Source organism: Salvelinus alpinus, chromosome 5 (genome assembly GCF_045679555.1).
Source record: "Salvelinus alpinus chromosome 5, SLU_Salpinus.1, whole genome shotgun sequence".
In the NCBI taxonomy this organism is placed as follows: Eukaryota; Metazoa; Chordata; class Actinopteri; order Salmoniformes; family Salmonidae; genus Salvelinus; species Salvelinus alpinus.
Window position 1 is genome coordinate 10,312,162 of NC_092090.1, and position 17,487 is coordinate 10,329,648.

A 17,487-nucleotide genomic window follows, 5' to 3' on the forward strand; every position below is an offset into this window, starting at 1 on the left:
GGAGAAGAGAGAGTGAACTAGGAGAAGAGAGAGTGAACTAGGGGAAGAGAGAGTGAACTAGGGGAAGAGAGAGTGAACTAGGGGAAGAGAGAGTGTACTAGGGGAAGAGAGAGTGAATTAGGAGAAGAGAGAGTGAACTAGGAGAAGAGAGTGTACTTGGGGAAGAGAGAGTGTACTAGGAGAAGAGAGTGTACTTGGGGAAGAGAGAGTGTACTAGGAGAAGAGAGTGTACTTGGAGAAGAGAGAGTGTACTAGGAGAAGAGAGAGTGTACTAGGAGAAGAGAGAGTGTACTAGGAGAAGAGAGAGTGTACTAGGGGAAGGGAGAGTGAACTAGGAGAAGAGAGAGTGTACTAGGAGAAGGGAGAGTGTACTAGGAGAAGAGAGAGTGAACTAGGAAAAGAGAGAGTGAACTAGGGGAAGGGAGTGAACTAGGGGAAGGGAGTGAACTAAGGGAAGGGAGAGTGTACTAGGAGAAGAGAGTGTACTAGGAGAAGAGAGAGTGAACTAGGGGAAGAGAGAGTGAACTAGGGGAAGAGAGAGTGTACTAGGGGAAGGGAGTGTGAACTAGGGGAAGGGAGTGTACTAGGGGAAGGGAGTGTACTAGGGGAAGGGAGTGTGTGTACATGAAAGAGCGTGACAAAGTGTGAGTGTCAGTGTGTGACTGCATCAGGAGGTCCACTGTTGCTGCAGTGTGGTTCCCTGACTTCCCTCATATCGTGGCCCCTGAGAGACAGTGTGGTTCCCTGACTTCCCTCATATCGTGGCCCCTGAGAGACAGTGTGGTTCCCTGACTTCCCTCATATCGTGGCCCCTGAGAGACAGTGTGGTTCCCTGACTTCCCTCATATCGTGGCCCCTGAGAGACAGTGTGGTTCCCTGACTTCCCTCATATCGTGGCCCCTGAGAGACAGTGTGGTTCCCTGACTTCCCTCATATCGTGGCCCCTGAGAGACAGTGTGGTTCCCTGACTTCCCTCATATCGTGGCCCCTGAGAGACAGTGTGGTTCCCTGACTTCCCTCATATCGTGGGCCCTGAGAGACAGTGTGGTTCCCTGACTTCCCTCATATCGTGGGCCCTGAGAGACAGTGTGGTTCCCTGACTTCCCTCATATCGTGGCCCCTGAGAGACAGTGTGGTTCCCTGACTTCCCTCATATCGTGGGCCCTGAGAGACAGTGTGGTTCCCTGACTTCCCTCATATCACTGAGCAGAGCTGACCTGACCCGGCCCGAGTCTCAACTACACATGTGATAAGTAACCGGCTTGCCAGAGACCTAGGCTTTAGCTCAGTGGGCTAACAGTCCCAGGCAGTGACTGTGTCTGGAGACTGGAGTCCCCCTTTAAGGTAAGGACGGTGCAGAGAGCGTCGGCTGGACTATGTTGACTCGAGACAGGATCAAATGACTTACATTTTATGGAATACCCTGCTGGATATCTGTACCGTAACAAGCTGACCACAGTACATTGTGTATTGTGTTCAACCCCAGAGACAGAGCCAAGACAAAGCTGAATGTCCTTCAGTCTGTATTATCTCACAGCCAGGGAGAACGCAATGATGATGTGTAATAGGAGAGAAAGGACAGGGTGAACAAGCATCTCTCTCTCTCTCTCTCTCTCTCTCTCTCTCTCTCTCTCTCTCTCTCTCTCTCTCTCTCTCTCTCTCTCTCAATTAATTCAATTCAATTCAAGGGGCTTTATTGGCATGGGAAACATGTGTTAACATTGCCAAAGCAAGTGAGGTAGATATTATACAAAAGTGAAATAAACAATACAAATTAACAGTAAACATTACACATACAGAAGTTTCAAAACAAGAAAGACATTACAAATGTCATATTATATATATATAGTGTTGTAACAATGTACAAATGGTTAAAGCACACAAGTTAAAATAAATAAGCTCTCTCTCTCTCTCTCTCTCTCTCTCTCTCTCTCTATGTCTCTCTATCTCTCTCTATCTCTCTCTTTCACTCTCTGTCTCTCTCTCTCTCTCCATCTCCCTCTCTCTATCTCTCTCTTTCACTCTCTGTCTCTCTCTCTCTCTCTCTCTCTCTCTCTCTCTCTCTCTCTCTGTCTCTCTCTCTCTCTCTCTCTCTCTCTCTCTCTCTCTCTCTCTCTCTCTCTCTCTCTCTCTCTCTCTCTCTCTCTCTCTGTCTCTCTCTCCCTGCGTCTCTCTCTCTCTGTCTCTCTCTATCTCTGCCTCTCTCTATCTCTGCCTCTCTCTCTCTGCGTCTCTCTCTCTCTGTCTCTCTCTCTCTGTGTCTCTCTCTGTCTCTCTCTCTGTGTCTCTCTCTCTGTGTCTCTCTCTGTCTCTCTCTCTCTGTCTCTCTCTCTCTGTCTCTCTCTCTCTGTCTCTCTCTCTCTGTCTCTCTCTCTCTGTCTCTCTCTCTCTCTCTCTCTCTCTCTCTCTCTCTCTCTCTCTCTCTCTCTCTCTCTCTCTCTGTGTCTCTCTCTCTGTCTCTCTCTCTCTGTCTCTCTCTCTCTGTCTCTCTCTATCTCTGCCTCTCTCTCTCTGCGTCTCTCTCTCTCTCTCTCTCTGTCTCTCTCTCTCTGTCTCTCTCTCTCTGTCTCTCTCTCTGTCTCTCTCTCTGTGTCTCTCTCTCTGCGTCTCTCTCTGTGTCTCTCTCTCTGTCTCTCTCTCTGTCTCTCTCTCTGTGTCTCTCTCTCTGCGTCTCTCTCTGTGTCTCTCTCTCTGTCTCTCTCTCTCTCTGCGTCTCTCTCTCTCTCTCTCTCTCTCTCTCTCTCTCTCTCTCTCTCTCTCTCTCTCTCTGTGTCTCTCTCTCTGTGTCTCTCTCTCTGCGTCTCTCTCTCTCTCTCTCTGTGTCTCTCCCTGTCTCTCTCTCTCTGAAACGGCCTCATCGACCCTAGTTTTAGAGAGGACCAGTTAGCATATTGCCAACACAGAGCCAAAACATTTAGCCACATCTAGGTTACCACACCCAGGATAATTATCCCCTCCTCTCCACACCCTCTGACTCCATCAGCCTGGCATCACAAGCCTTCATCACGCTGACTACAGAATTATTTAGAAATGAAATAAACAGAGAGAGAGACAGAGAGAGAGACTCCACAATCCCATATTAGAAATCTGTATCTAATAGAAGGAGAAGAGAGGGAGAGAGGAGAGGGGAGGGGAGGAGAAGAGAGGAGTGGGAGAGAGGAGAGGGGAGGGGAGGAGAAGAGAGGAGAAGAGAGGAGTGGGAGAGACGAGAGGGGAGGGGAGGGGAGGAGAGGAGAAGAGAGGAGTGGGAGAGACGAGAGGGGAGGGGAGGGGAGGAGAAGAGAGGAGTGGGAGAGAGGAGACGGGAGGGGAGGAGAAGAGAGGAGAAGAGAGGAGTGGGAGAGAGGAGAGGGGAGGGGAGGAGAAGAGAGGAGTGGGAGAGAGGAGACGGGAGGGGAGGAGAAGAGAGGAGAAGAGAGGAGTGGGAGAGAGGAGAGGGGAGGGGAGGAGAAGAGAGGAGTGGGAGAGAGGAGAGATGAGGGGAGGAGAAGAGATGAGAGGAGTGGGAGAGATGAGAGGGGGGAGAAGAGAGGAGAAGAGAGGAGTGGGAGAGAGGAGAGGGGAGGGGGGGAGAAGAGAGGGAGAGAGAGAGGAGAGGGGAGGGGAGAGGAGAAGAAGAGAGGGAGAGAGAGAGGAGAGGGGAGGGGAGGAGAAGAGAGGGGAGGAGAAGAGAGGAGTGGGAGAGAGGAGAGGGGAGGGGAGGAGAAGAGAGGAGTGGGAGAGGGGGGGGGAGTAGAGAGGAGTGGGAGAGAGGAGAGGGGAGGAGAAGAGAGGAGAAGAGAGGAGTGGGAGAGAGGGGAGGGGAGGAGAAGAGAGGAGTGGGAGAGAGGAGAGGGGAGGAGAAGAGAGGAGAAGAGAGGAGTGTGAGATAGGAGAGGGGAGGGGAGGAGAAGAGAGGAGTGGGAGAGAGGAGATGGGAGGGGAGGAGAAGAGAAGAGAGAGGAGAGGGGAGGGGAGGGGAGGAGAAGAGAGGAGTGGGAGAGAGGGGAGGGGAGGAGAAGAGAGGAGTGGGAGAGAGGAGAGGGGAGGAGAAGAGAGGAGTGGGAGAGAGGAGAGGGGAGGAGAAGAGATGAGTGGGAGAGAGGAGAGGGGAGGGGAGGAGAAGAGAGGAGTGGGAGAGAGGATAAATTACAGCCTGCTCTCCAGGGTTAGCTCTGTGTGTCAGGGAGTTGAATGATGACTCTGGTTTAGTGAAGAAAAATTAAGACTTCCTGAAATCTAACACCAGTCTGACACCACCACACCTCAACAACAGCCATATAACATGACAGACACCACCTCAACAACAGCCATATAACATGACAGACACCACCTCAACAACAGCCATATAACATGACAGACACCACCTCAACAACAGCCATATAACATGACAGACACCACCCCAACAACAGCCATATAACATGACAGACACCACCCCAACAACAGCCATATAACATGACAGACACCACCTCAACAACAGCCATATAACATGACAGACACCACCTCAACAACAGCCATATAACATGACAGACACCACCCCAACAACAGCCATATAACATGACAGACACCACCCCAACAACAGCCATATAACATGACAGACACCTCCTCAACAACAGCCATATAACATGACAGACACCACCCCAACAACAGCCATATAACATGACAGACACCACCTCAACAACAGCCATATAACATGACAGACACCACCCCAACAACAGCCATATAACATGACAGACACCACCTCAACAACAGCCATATAACATGACAGACACCACCTCAACAACAGCCATATAACATGACAGACACCACCTCAACAACAGCCATATAACATGACAGACACCACCTCAACAACAGCCATATAACATGACAGACACCACCTCAACAACAGCCATATAACATGACAGACACCACCTCAACAACAGCCATATAACATGACAGACACCTCCTCAACAACAGCCATATAACATGACAGACACCACCTCAACAACAGCCATATAACATGACAGACACCTCAACAACAGCCATATAACATGACAGACACCACCACAAAAACAGCCATATAACATGACAGACACCTCAACAACAGCCATATAACATGACAGACACCTCAACAACAGCCATATAACATGACAGACACCACCCCAACAACAGCCATATAACATGACAGACACCACCCCAACAACAGCCATATAACATGACAGACACCACCTCAACAACAGCCATATAACATGACAGACACCTCAACAACAGCCATATAACATGACAGACACCACCTCAACAACAGCCATATAACATGACAGACACCACCTCAACAACAGCCATATAACATGACAGACACCACCTCAACAACAGCCATATAACATGACAGACACCCCAACAACAGCCATATAACATGACAGACACCCCAACAACAGCCATATAACATGACAGACACCTCAACAACAGCCATATAACATGACAGACACCTCAACTACAGCCATATAACATGACAGACACCTTAACAACAACCATATAACATGACAGACACCTCAACTACAGCCATATAACATGACAGACACCTCAACAACAGCCATATAACATGACAGACACCACCTCAACAACAGCCATATAACATGACAGACACCACCTCAACAACAGCCATATAACATGACAGACACCACCTCAACAACAGCCATATAACATGACAGACACCACCTCAACAACAGCCATATAACATGACAGACACCTCAACAACAGCCATATAACATAACAGACACCACCTCAACAACAGCCATATAACATGACAGACACCACCCCAACAACAGCCATATAACATGACAGACACCACCTCAACAACAGCCATATAACATGACAGACACCACCTCAACAACAGCCATATAACATGACAGACACCACCTCAACAACAGCCATATAACATGACAGACACCACCCCAACAACAGCCATATAACTTGACAGACACCACCCCAACAACAGCCATATAACATGACAGACACCTCAACAACAGCCATATAACATGACAGACACCACCTCAACAACAGCCATATAACATGACAGACACCACCCCAACAACAGCCATATAACATGACAGACACCCCAACAACAGCCATATAACATGACAGACACCTCAACAACAGCCATATAACATGACAGACACCTCAACTACAGCCATATAACATGACAGACACCTTAACAACAACCATATAACATGACAGACACCTCAACTACAGCCATATAACATGACAGACACCACCTCAACAACAGCCATATAACATGACAGACACCACCTCAACAACAGCCATATAACATGACAGACACCACCTCAACAACAGCCATATAACATGACAGACACCACCTCAACAACAGCCATATAACATGACAGACACCACCCCAACAACAGCCATATAACATGACAGACACCACCCCAACAACAGCCATATAACATGACAGACACCTCAACAACAGCCATATAACATGACAGACACCACCTCAACAACAGCCATATAACATGACAGACACCACCCCAACAACAGCCATATAACATGACAGACAACCCAACAACAGCCATATAACATGACAGACACCTCAACAACAGCCATATAACATGACAGACACCTCAACTACAGCCATATAACATGACAGACACCTTAACAACAACCATATAACATGACAGACACCTCAACTACAGCCATATAACATGACAGACACCTCAACAACAGCCATATAACATGACAGAAAACACCTCAACAACAGCCATATAACATGACAGACACCACCTCAACAACAGCCATATAACATGACAGACACCACCTCAACAACAGCCATATAACATGACAGACACCACCTCAACAACAGCCATATAACATGACAGACACCACCTCAACAACAGCCATATAACATGACAGACACCCCAACAACAGCCATATAACATGACAGACACCCCAACAACAGCCATATAACATGACAGACACCTCAACAACAGCCATATAACATGACAGACACCTTAACAACAACCATATAACATGACAGACACCTCAACTACAGCCATATAACATGACAGACACCTCAACAACAGCCATATAACATGACAGACACCACCTCAACAACAGCCATATAACATGACAGACACCACCTCAACAACAGCCATATAACATGACAGACACCACCTCAACAACAGCCATATAACATGACAGACACCACCTCAACAACAACCATATAACATGACAGACACCACCTCAACAACAGCCATATAACATGACAGAAAACACCTCAACAACAGCCATATAACATGACAGACACCACCTCAACAACAGCCATATAACATGACAGACACCACCTCAACAACAGCCATATAACATGACAGACACCACCTCAACAACAGCCATATAACATGACAGACACCACCTCAACAACAGCCATATAACATGACAGACACCCCAACAACAGCCATATAACATGACAGACACCCCAACAACAGCCATATAACATGACAGACACCTCAACAACAGCCATATAACATGACAGACACCTCAACTACAGCCATATAACATGACAGACACCTTAACAACAACCATATAACATGACAGACACCTCAACTACAGCCATATAACATGACAGACACCTCAACAACAGCCATATAACATGACAGACACCACCTCAACAACAGCCATATAACATGACAGACACCACCTCAACAACAGCCATATAACATGACAGACACCACCTCAACAACAGCCATATAACATGACAGACACCACCTCAACAACAGCCATATAACATGACAGACACCTCAACAACAGCCATATAACATAACAGACACCACCTCAACAACAGCCATATAACATGACAGACACCACCCCAACAACAGCCATATAACATGACAGACACCACCTCAACAACAGCCATATAACATGACAGACACCACCTCAACAACAGCCATATAACATGACAGACACCACCTCAACAACAGCCATATAACATGACAGACACCACCCCAACAACAGCCATATAACATGACAGACACCCCAACAACAGCCATATAACATGACAGACACCTCAACAACAGCCATATAACATGACAGACACCTCAACTACAGCCATATAACATGACAGACACCTTAACAACAACCATATAACATGACAGACACCTCAACTACAGCCATATAACATGACAGACACCACCTCAACAACAGCCATATAACATGACAGACACCACCTCAACAACAGCCATATAACATGACAGACACCACCTCAACAACAGCCATATAACATGACAGACACCACCTCAACAACAGCCATATAACATGACAGACACCACCCCAACAACAGCCATATAACATGACAGACACCACCCCAACAACAGCCATATAACATGACAGACACCTCAACAACAGCCATATAACATGACAGACACCACCTCAACAACAGCCATATAACATGACAGACACCACCCCAACAACAGCCATATAACATGACAGACACCCCAACAACAGCCATATAACATGACAGACACCTCAACAACAGCCATATAACATGACAGACACCTCAACTACAGCCATATAACATGACAGACACCTTAACAACAACCATATAACATGACAGACACCTCAACTACAGCCATATAACATGACAGACACCACCTCAACAACAGCCATATAACATGACAGACACCTTAACAACAACCATATAACATGACAGACACCTCAACTACAGCCATATAACATGACAGACACCTCAACTACAGCCATATAACATGACAGACACCACCTCAACAACAGCCATATAACATGACAGACACCTTAACAACAACCATATAACATGACAGACACCTCAACTACAGCCATATAACATGACAGACACCACCTCAACTACAGCCATATAACATGACAGACACCTTAACAACAACCATATAACATGACAGACACCTCAACTACAGCCATATAACATGACAGACACCACCTCAACAACAGCCATATAACATGACAGACACCACCTCAACAACAGCCATATAACATGACAGACACCACCTCAACAACAGCCATATAACATGACAGACACCACCTCAACAACAGCCATATAACATGACAGACACCTCAACAACAGCCATATAACATGACAGACACCTCAACAACAGCCATATAACATGACAGACACCACCACAACAACAGCCATATAACATGACAGACACCTCAACAACAGCCATATAACATGACAGACACCTCAACTACAGCCATATAACATGACAGACACCTTAACAACAACCATATAACATGACAGACACCTCAACTACAGCCATATAACATGACAGACACCACCTCAACAACAGCCATATAACATGACAGACACCACCTCAACAACAGCCATATAACATGACAGACACCACCTCAACAACAGCCATATAACATGACAGACACCACCTCAACAACAGCCATATAACATGACAGACACCTCAACAACAGCCATATAACATGACAGACACCTCAACAACAGCCATATAACATGACAGACACCACCACAACAACAGCCATATAACATGACAGACACCTCAACAACAGCCATATAACATGACAGACACCTCAACAACAGCCATATAACATGACAGACACCTCAACTACAGCCATATAACATGACAGACACCTTAACAACAACCATATAACATGACAGACACCTCAACTACAGCCATATAACATGACAGACACCTCAACAACAGCCATATAACATGACAGACACCACCTCAACAACAGCCATATAACATGACAGACACCACCTCAACAACAGCCATATAACATGACAGACACCACCTCAACAACAGCCATATAACATGACAGACACCACCTCAACAACAGCCATATAACATGACAGACACCTCAACAACAGCCATATAACATGACAGACACCTCAACAACAGCCATATAACATGACAGACACCACCACAACAACAGCCATATAACATGACAGACACCACCTCAACAACAGCCATATAACATGACAGACACCCCAACAACAGCCATATAACATGACAGACACCTCAACAACAGCCATATAACATGACAGACACCTCAACAACAGCCATATAACATGACAGACACCTCAACTACAGCCATATAACATGACAGACACCACCTCAACAACAGCCATATAACATGACAGACACCTCAACAACAGCCATATAACATGACAGACACCTCAACAACAGCCATATAACATGACAGACACCTCAACTACAGCCATATAACATGACAGACACCACCTCAACAACAGCCATATAACATGACAGACACCTCAACTACAGCCATATAACATGACAGACACCACCTCAACAACAGCCATATAACATGACAGACACCTCAACAACAGCCATATAACATGACAGACACCACCTCAACAACAGCCATATAACATGACAGACACCTCAACTACAGCCATATAACATGACAGACACCACCTCAACAACAGCCATATAACATGACAGACACCTCAACAACAGCCATATAACATGACAGACACCACCTCAACAACAGCCATATAACATGACAGACACCACCTCAACAACAGCCATATAACATGACAGACACCTCAACAACAGCCATATAACATGACAGACACCACCTCAACAACAGCCATATAACATGACAGACACCTCAACAACAGCCATATAACATGACAGACACCACCTCAACAACAGCCATATAACATGACAGACACCACCACAACAACAGCCATATAACATGACAGACACCTCAACAACAGCCATATAACATGACAGACACCACCTCAACAACAGCCATATAACATGACAGACACCACCTCAACAACAGCCATATAACATGACAGACACCTCAACAACAGCCATATAACATGACAGACACCTCAACTACAGCCATATAACATGACAGACACCTCAACAACAGCCATATAACATGACAGACACCACCTCAACAACAGCCATATAACATGACAGACACCACCTCAACAACAGCCATATAACATGACAGACACCTCAACAACAGCCATATAACATGACAGACACCACCTCAACAACAGCCATATAACATGACAGACACCTCAACAACAGCCATATAACATGACAGACACCACCTCAACAACAGCCATATAACATGACAGACACCACCACAACAACAGCCATATAACATGACAGACACCTCAACAACAGCCATATAACATGACAGACACCACCTCAACAACAGCCATATAACATGACAGACACCACCTCAACAACAGCCATATAACATGACAGACACCACCTCAACAACAGCCATATAACATGACAGACACCTCACCTACAGCCATATAACATGACAGACACCTCAACAACAGCCATATAACATGACAGACACCACCTCAACAACAGCCATATAACATGACAGACACCTCAACAACAGCCATATAACATGACAGACACCTCAACAACAGCCATATAACATGACAGACACCACCCCAACAACAACCATATAACACTTTGTTTTCAGGACAAATAGTTAATTGCTTTGCCACATTTTCTTGCAGTTTTACTTTAGTGCCTTGTTTCAAAAAGGAAGCATGTTTTGGAAAATGTATTTCTGTACAGACTTCCTTCTTTTCAGTCTGTCATTTAGATTAGTATTGTGGAGTAACTAATGTTGTTGATCCATCCTCAGTTCTCTCCAATCACAGCCATTAAACTCTGTAACTGTTTAAAAGTCACCATTGGCCTCATGGTGAAATCCATGAGCGGTTTCCTTCCTCTCCGGCAACTGAGTTAGGAAGGTCACCTGTATTTTTGAAGTGACTGGGTGAATTTATACACCAGCCAACGCGTAATTAAGAACTTCACCAACCTCAAAGGGATATTCAATGTCTGATTAGTTTTTTTACCGATCTACCAATAGGTGCCCTTCTTTGTGAGGCATTGGAAAACCTCCCTGCTCAACTGAGGGACCTTACAGATAATTGTATGTGTGGGGTACAGAGATGAGGTATTCATTCAAAAATCATGTTAAACACTATTATTGCACACAGAGTAAGTCAATGCAATTTATGATGTGATTTGTTACGGAAATGTTAACTCCTGAACTTATTGAGGCTCGCCATAACAAAGGGGCTGTTAGCAGATACCCATAGACGTTGTGCTAACGCTAGTTAGCATTGGCTCGCAAAACTACCTCTAACTTCCTTCGTACTGGACACAGAGACATAAACACGGGATCCACGAGTTCATCTGACTTTGAGCCTGAATTTGAGCCAGTTTTCTACAGCAGGAAAATAGTCCTGCAGCAACAGGAAATGATTATGTGGATTACAATTAATGGACATTTTTGTTGGGGTTGATACATTATTTTTGTAAGGGAAAATCAAGTCTGAAATTTCAAAGTGGAAATTAGAAACTTCAAAAGCCTCTTTAAACTTCAAATACACTACAAGTTGAATATGTATTGCATTGCAGGAAAGCTATCCTGCAACAGGGTGATCAAATGAAGATCCTACATCTGTAGAGGGTCTGACCCCAGAACTTCATCCGTTTGGAACCTCTGTAAGAGACCTAACCTCTACAGACTACAGCCACATCTCTCTCCCTCTGAGACCTAACCTCTACAGACTACAGCCACATCTCTCTCCCTCTGAACTCTAACCTCTACAGACTACAGCCACATCTCTCTCCCTCTGAACTCTAACCTCTACAGACTACAGCCACATCTCTCTCCCTCTGAACTCTAACCTCTACAGACTACAGCCACATCTCTCTCCCTCTGAACTCTAACCTCTACAGACTACAGCCACATCTCTCTCCCTCTGAGCACTAAACTGTACAGACTACAGCCACATCTCTCTCCCTCTGAACTCTAACCTCTACAGACTACAGCCACATCTCTCTCCCTCTGAGACCTAACCTCTACAGACTACAGCCACATCTCTCTCCCTCTGAGCCCTAACCTCTACAGACTACAGCCACATCTCTCTCCCTCTGAACTCTAACCTCTACAGACTACAGCCACATCTCTCTCCCTCTGAACTCTAACCTCTACAGACTACAGCCACATCTCTCTCCCTCTGAGCCCTAACCTCTACAGACTACAGCCACATCTCTCTCCCTCTGAACTCTAACCTCTACAGACTACAGCCACATCTCTCTCCCTCTGAACTCTAACCTCTACAGACTACAGCCACATCTCTCTCCCTCTGAACTCTAACCTCTACAGACTACAGCCACATCTCTCTCCCTCTGAGACCTAACCTCTACAGACTACAGCCACATCTCTCTCCCTCTGAACTCTAACCTCTACAGACTACAGCCACATCTCTCTCCCTCTGAACTCTAACCTCTACAGACTACAGCCACATCTCTCTCCCTCTGAGCCCTAACCTCTACAGACTACAGCCACATCTCTCTCCCTCTGAGCACTAACCTCTACAGACTACAGCCACATCTCTCTCCCTCTGAGCCCTAACCTCTACAGACTACAGCCACATCTCTCTCCCTCTGAACTCTAACCTCTACAGACTACAGCCACATCTCTCTCCCTCTGAGACCTAACCTCTACAGACTACAGCCACATCTCTCTCCCTCTGAACTCTAACCTCTACAGACTACAGCCACATCTCTCTCCCTCTGAGACCTAACCTCTACAGACTACAGCCACATATCTCTCCCTCTGAGACCTAACCTCTACAGACTACAGCCACATCTCTCTCCCTCTGAACTCTAACCTCTACAGACTACAGCCACATCTCTCTCCCTCTGAGACCTAACCTCTACAGACTATAGCCACATCTCTCTCCCTCTGAGACCTAACCTCTACAGACTACAGCCACATCTCTCTCCCTCTGAGACCTAACCTCTACAGACTACAGCCACATCTCTCTCCCTCTGAGACCTAACCTCTACAGACTACAGCCACATCTCTCTCCCTCTGAGACCTAACCTCTACAGACTACAGCCACATCTCTCTCCCTCTGAACTCTAACCTCTACAGACTACAGCCACATCTCTCTCCCTCTGAACTCTAACCTCTACAGACTATAGCCACATCTCTCTCCCTCTGAGCTCTAACCTCTACAGCCACATCTCTCTCCCTCTGAACTCTAACCTCTACAGACTACAGCCACATCTCTCTCCCTCTGAACTCTAACCTCTACAGACTACAGCCACATCTCTCTCCCTCTGAACTCTAACCTCTACAGACTACAGCCACATCTCTCTCCCTCTGAACTCTAACCTCTACAGACTACAGCCACATCTCTCTCCCTCTGAGCCCTAACCTCTACAGACTACAGCCACATCTCTCTCCCTCTGAACTCTAACCTCTACAGACTACAGCCACATCTCTCTCCCTCTGAGCCCTAACCTCTACAGACTACAGCCACATCTCTCTCCCTCTGAACTCTAACCTCTACAGACTACAGCCACATCTCTCTCCCTCTGAGCCCTAACCTCTACAGACTACAGCCACATCTCTCTCCCTCTGAACTCTAACCTCTACAGACTACAGCCACATCTCTCTCCCTCTGAACTCTAACCTCTACAGACTACAGCCACATCTCTCTCCCTCTGAGACCTAACCTCTACAGACTACAGCCACATCTCTCTCCCTCTGAGACCTAACCTCTACAGACTATAGCCACATCTCTCTCCCTCTGAGACCTAAACTCTACAGACTATAGCCACATCTCTCTCCCTCTGAGACCTAACCTCTACAGACTATAGCCACATCTCTCTCCCTCTGAGACCTAAACTCTACAGACTATAGCCACATCTCTCTCCCTCTGAGACCTAACCTCTACAGACTACAGCCACATCTCTCTCCCTCTGAGACCTAACCTCTACAGACTACAGCCACATCTCTCTCCCTCTGAGACCTAACCTCTACAGACTACAGCCACATCTCTCTCCCTCTGAGACCTAACCTCTACAGACTACAGCCACATATCTCTCCCTCTGAGACCTAACCTCTACAGACTACAGCCACATCTCTCTCCCTCTGAACTCTAACCCCTCTGAACTCTAACCCCTCTGAGCCCTAACCTCTACAGACTACAGCCACATCTCTCTCCCTCTGAGCCCTAACCTCTACAGACTACAGCCACATCTCTCTCCCTCTGAGCCCTAACCTCTACAGACTACAGCCACATTTCTCTCCCTCTGAGCCCTAACCTCTACAGACTACAGCCACATCTCTCTCCCTCTGAGACCTAACCTCTACAGACTACAGCCACATCTCTCTCCCTCTGAGCACTAAACTCTACAGACTACAGCCACATTTCTCTCCCTCTGAGCACTAACCTCTACAGACTACAGCCACATCTCTCTCCCTCTGAGCCCTAACCTCTACAGACTACAGCCACATCTCTCTCCCTCTGAGCCCTAACCTCTACAGACTACAGCCACATTTCTCTCCCTCTGAGCCCTAACCTCTACAGACTACAGCCACATCTCTCTCCCTCTGAGACCTAACCTCTACAGACTACAGCCACATCTCTCTCCCTCTGAGCACTAAACTCTACAGACTACAGCCACATTTCTCTCCCTCTGAGCACTAACCTCTACAGACTACAGCCACATCTCTCTCCCTCTGAGCCCTAACCTCTACAGACTACAGCCACATCTCTCTCCCTCTGAGCACTAAACTCTACAGACTACAGCCACATTTCTCTCCCTCTGAGCACTAACCTCTACAGACTACAGCCACATCTCTCTCCCTCTGAGCCCTAACCTCTACAGACTACAGCCACATCTCTCTCCCTCTGAGCCCTAAACTCTACAGACTACAGCCACATTTCTCTCCCTCTGAGCACTAACCTCTACAGACTACAGCCACATTTCTCTCCCTCTGAGCCCTAACCTCTACAGACTACAGCCACATCTCTCTCCCTCTGAGCCCTAACCTCTACAGACTACAGCCACATCTCTCTCCCTCTGAGACCTAACCTCTACAGACTACAGCCACATCTCTCTCCCTCTGAGCCCTAAACTCTACAGACTACAGCCACATTTCTCTCCCTCTGAGCACTAACCTCTACAGACTACAGCCACATTTCTCTCCCTCTGAGCCCTAACCTCTACAGATTACAGCCACATCTCTCTCCCTCTGAGACCTAACCTCTACAGACTACAGCCACATTTCTCTCCCTCTGAGACCTAACCTCTACAGACTACAGCCACACCTCTCTCCCTCTGAGCCCTAACCTCTACAGACTACAGCCACATCTCTCTCCCTCTGAGACCTAACATCTACAGACTACAGCCACATCTCTCTCCCTCTGAGACCTAACCTCTACAGACTACAGCCACATCTCTCTCCCTCTGAGACCTAACCTCTACAGACTACAGCCACATCTCTCTCCCTCTGAGACCTAACCTCTACAGACTACAGCCACATCTCTCTCCCTCTGAACTCTAACCCCTCTGAACTCTAACCCCTCTGAGCCCTAACCTCTACAGACTACAGCCACATCTCTCTCCCTCTGAGCCCTAACCTCTACAGACTACAGCCACATCTCTCTCCCTCTGAGACCTAACCTCTACAGACTACAGCCACATCTCTCTCCCTCTGAGACCTAACCTCTACAGACTACAGCCACATCTCTCTCCCTCTGAGCACTAAACTCTACAGACTACAGCCACATCTCTCTCCCTCTGAGACCTAAACTCTACAGACTACAGCCACATCTCTCTCCCTCTGAGACCTAACCTCTACAGACTACAGCCACATCTCTCTCCCTCTGAGCACTAAACTCTACAGACTACAGCCACATCTCTCTCCCTCTGAGCCCTAACCTCTACAGACTACAGCCACATCTCTCTCCCTCTGAGCCCTAACCTCTACAGACTACAGCCACATCTCTCTCCCTCTGAGCCCTAACCTCTACAGACTACAGCCACATCTCTCTCCCTCTGAGCACTAAACTCTACAGACTACAGCCACATCTCTCTCCCTCTGAGCCCTAACCTCTACAGACTACAGCCACATCTCTCTCCCTCTGAGACCTAAACTCTACAGACTACAGCCACATCTCTCTCCCTCTGAGCACTAAACTCTACAGACTACAGCCACATCTCTCTCCCTCTGAGCACTAAACTCTACAGACTACAGCCACATCTCTCTCCCTCTGAGCCCTAACCTCTACAGACTACAGCCACATCTCTCTCCCTCTGAGCACTAAACTGTACAGACTACAGCCACATCTCTCTCCCTCTGAACTCTAACCTCTACAGACTACAGCCACATCTCTCTCCCTCTGAGACCTAACCTCTACAGACTATAGCCACATTTCTCTCCCTCTGAGCTCTAACCTCTACAGACTATAGCCACATTTCTATCCCTCTGAGCTCTAACCTCTACAGACTACAGCCACATCTCTCTCCCTCTGAGACCTAACCTCTACAGACTACAGCCACATCTCTCTCCCTCTGAGCCCTAACCTCTACAGACTACAGCCACATCTCTCTCCCTCTGAACTCTAACCTCTACAGACTATAGCCACATCTCTCTCCCTCTGAGACCTAACCCCTCTGA

The 17,487-nt window shown here is 47.0% G+C and overlaps 1 protein-coding gene and 1 long non-coding RNA gene across 7 annotated transcripts in view; both read right to left on the reverse strand.

Moving 5' to 3' along the window:
* Window positions 1-17,487, reverse strand: part of LOC139575519 (C-myc promoter-binding protein-like) — a 252,682-nt gene that overhangs the window by 210,379 nt on the left and 24,816 nt on the right. The window lies entirely within an intron of this gene.
* Window positions 8,942-17,442, reverse strand: LOC139575516 (uncharacterized). Its single transcript, XR_011674964.1, has 2 exons — window positions 17,346-17,442; window positions 8,942-17,087 (listed from the first exon to the last, which is right to left on the reverse strand). It is a non-coding gene; the product is annotated as an uncharacterized lncRNA (long non-coding RNA).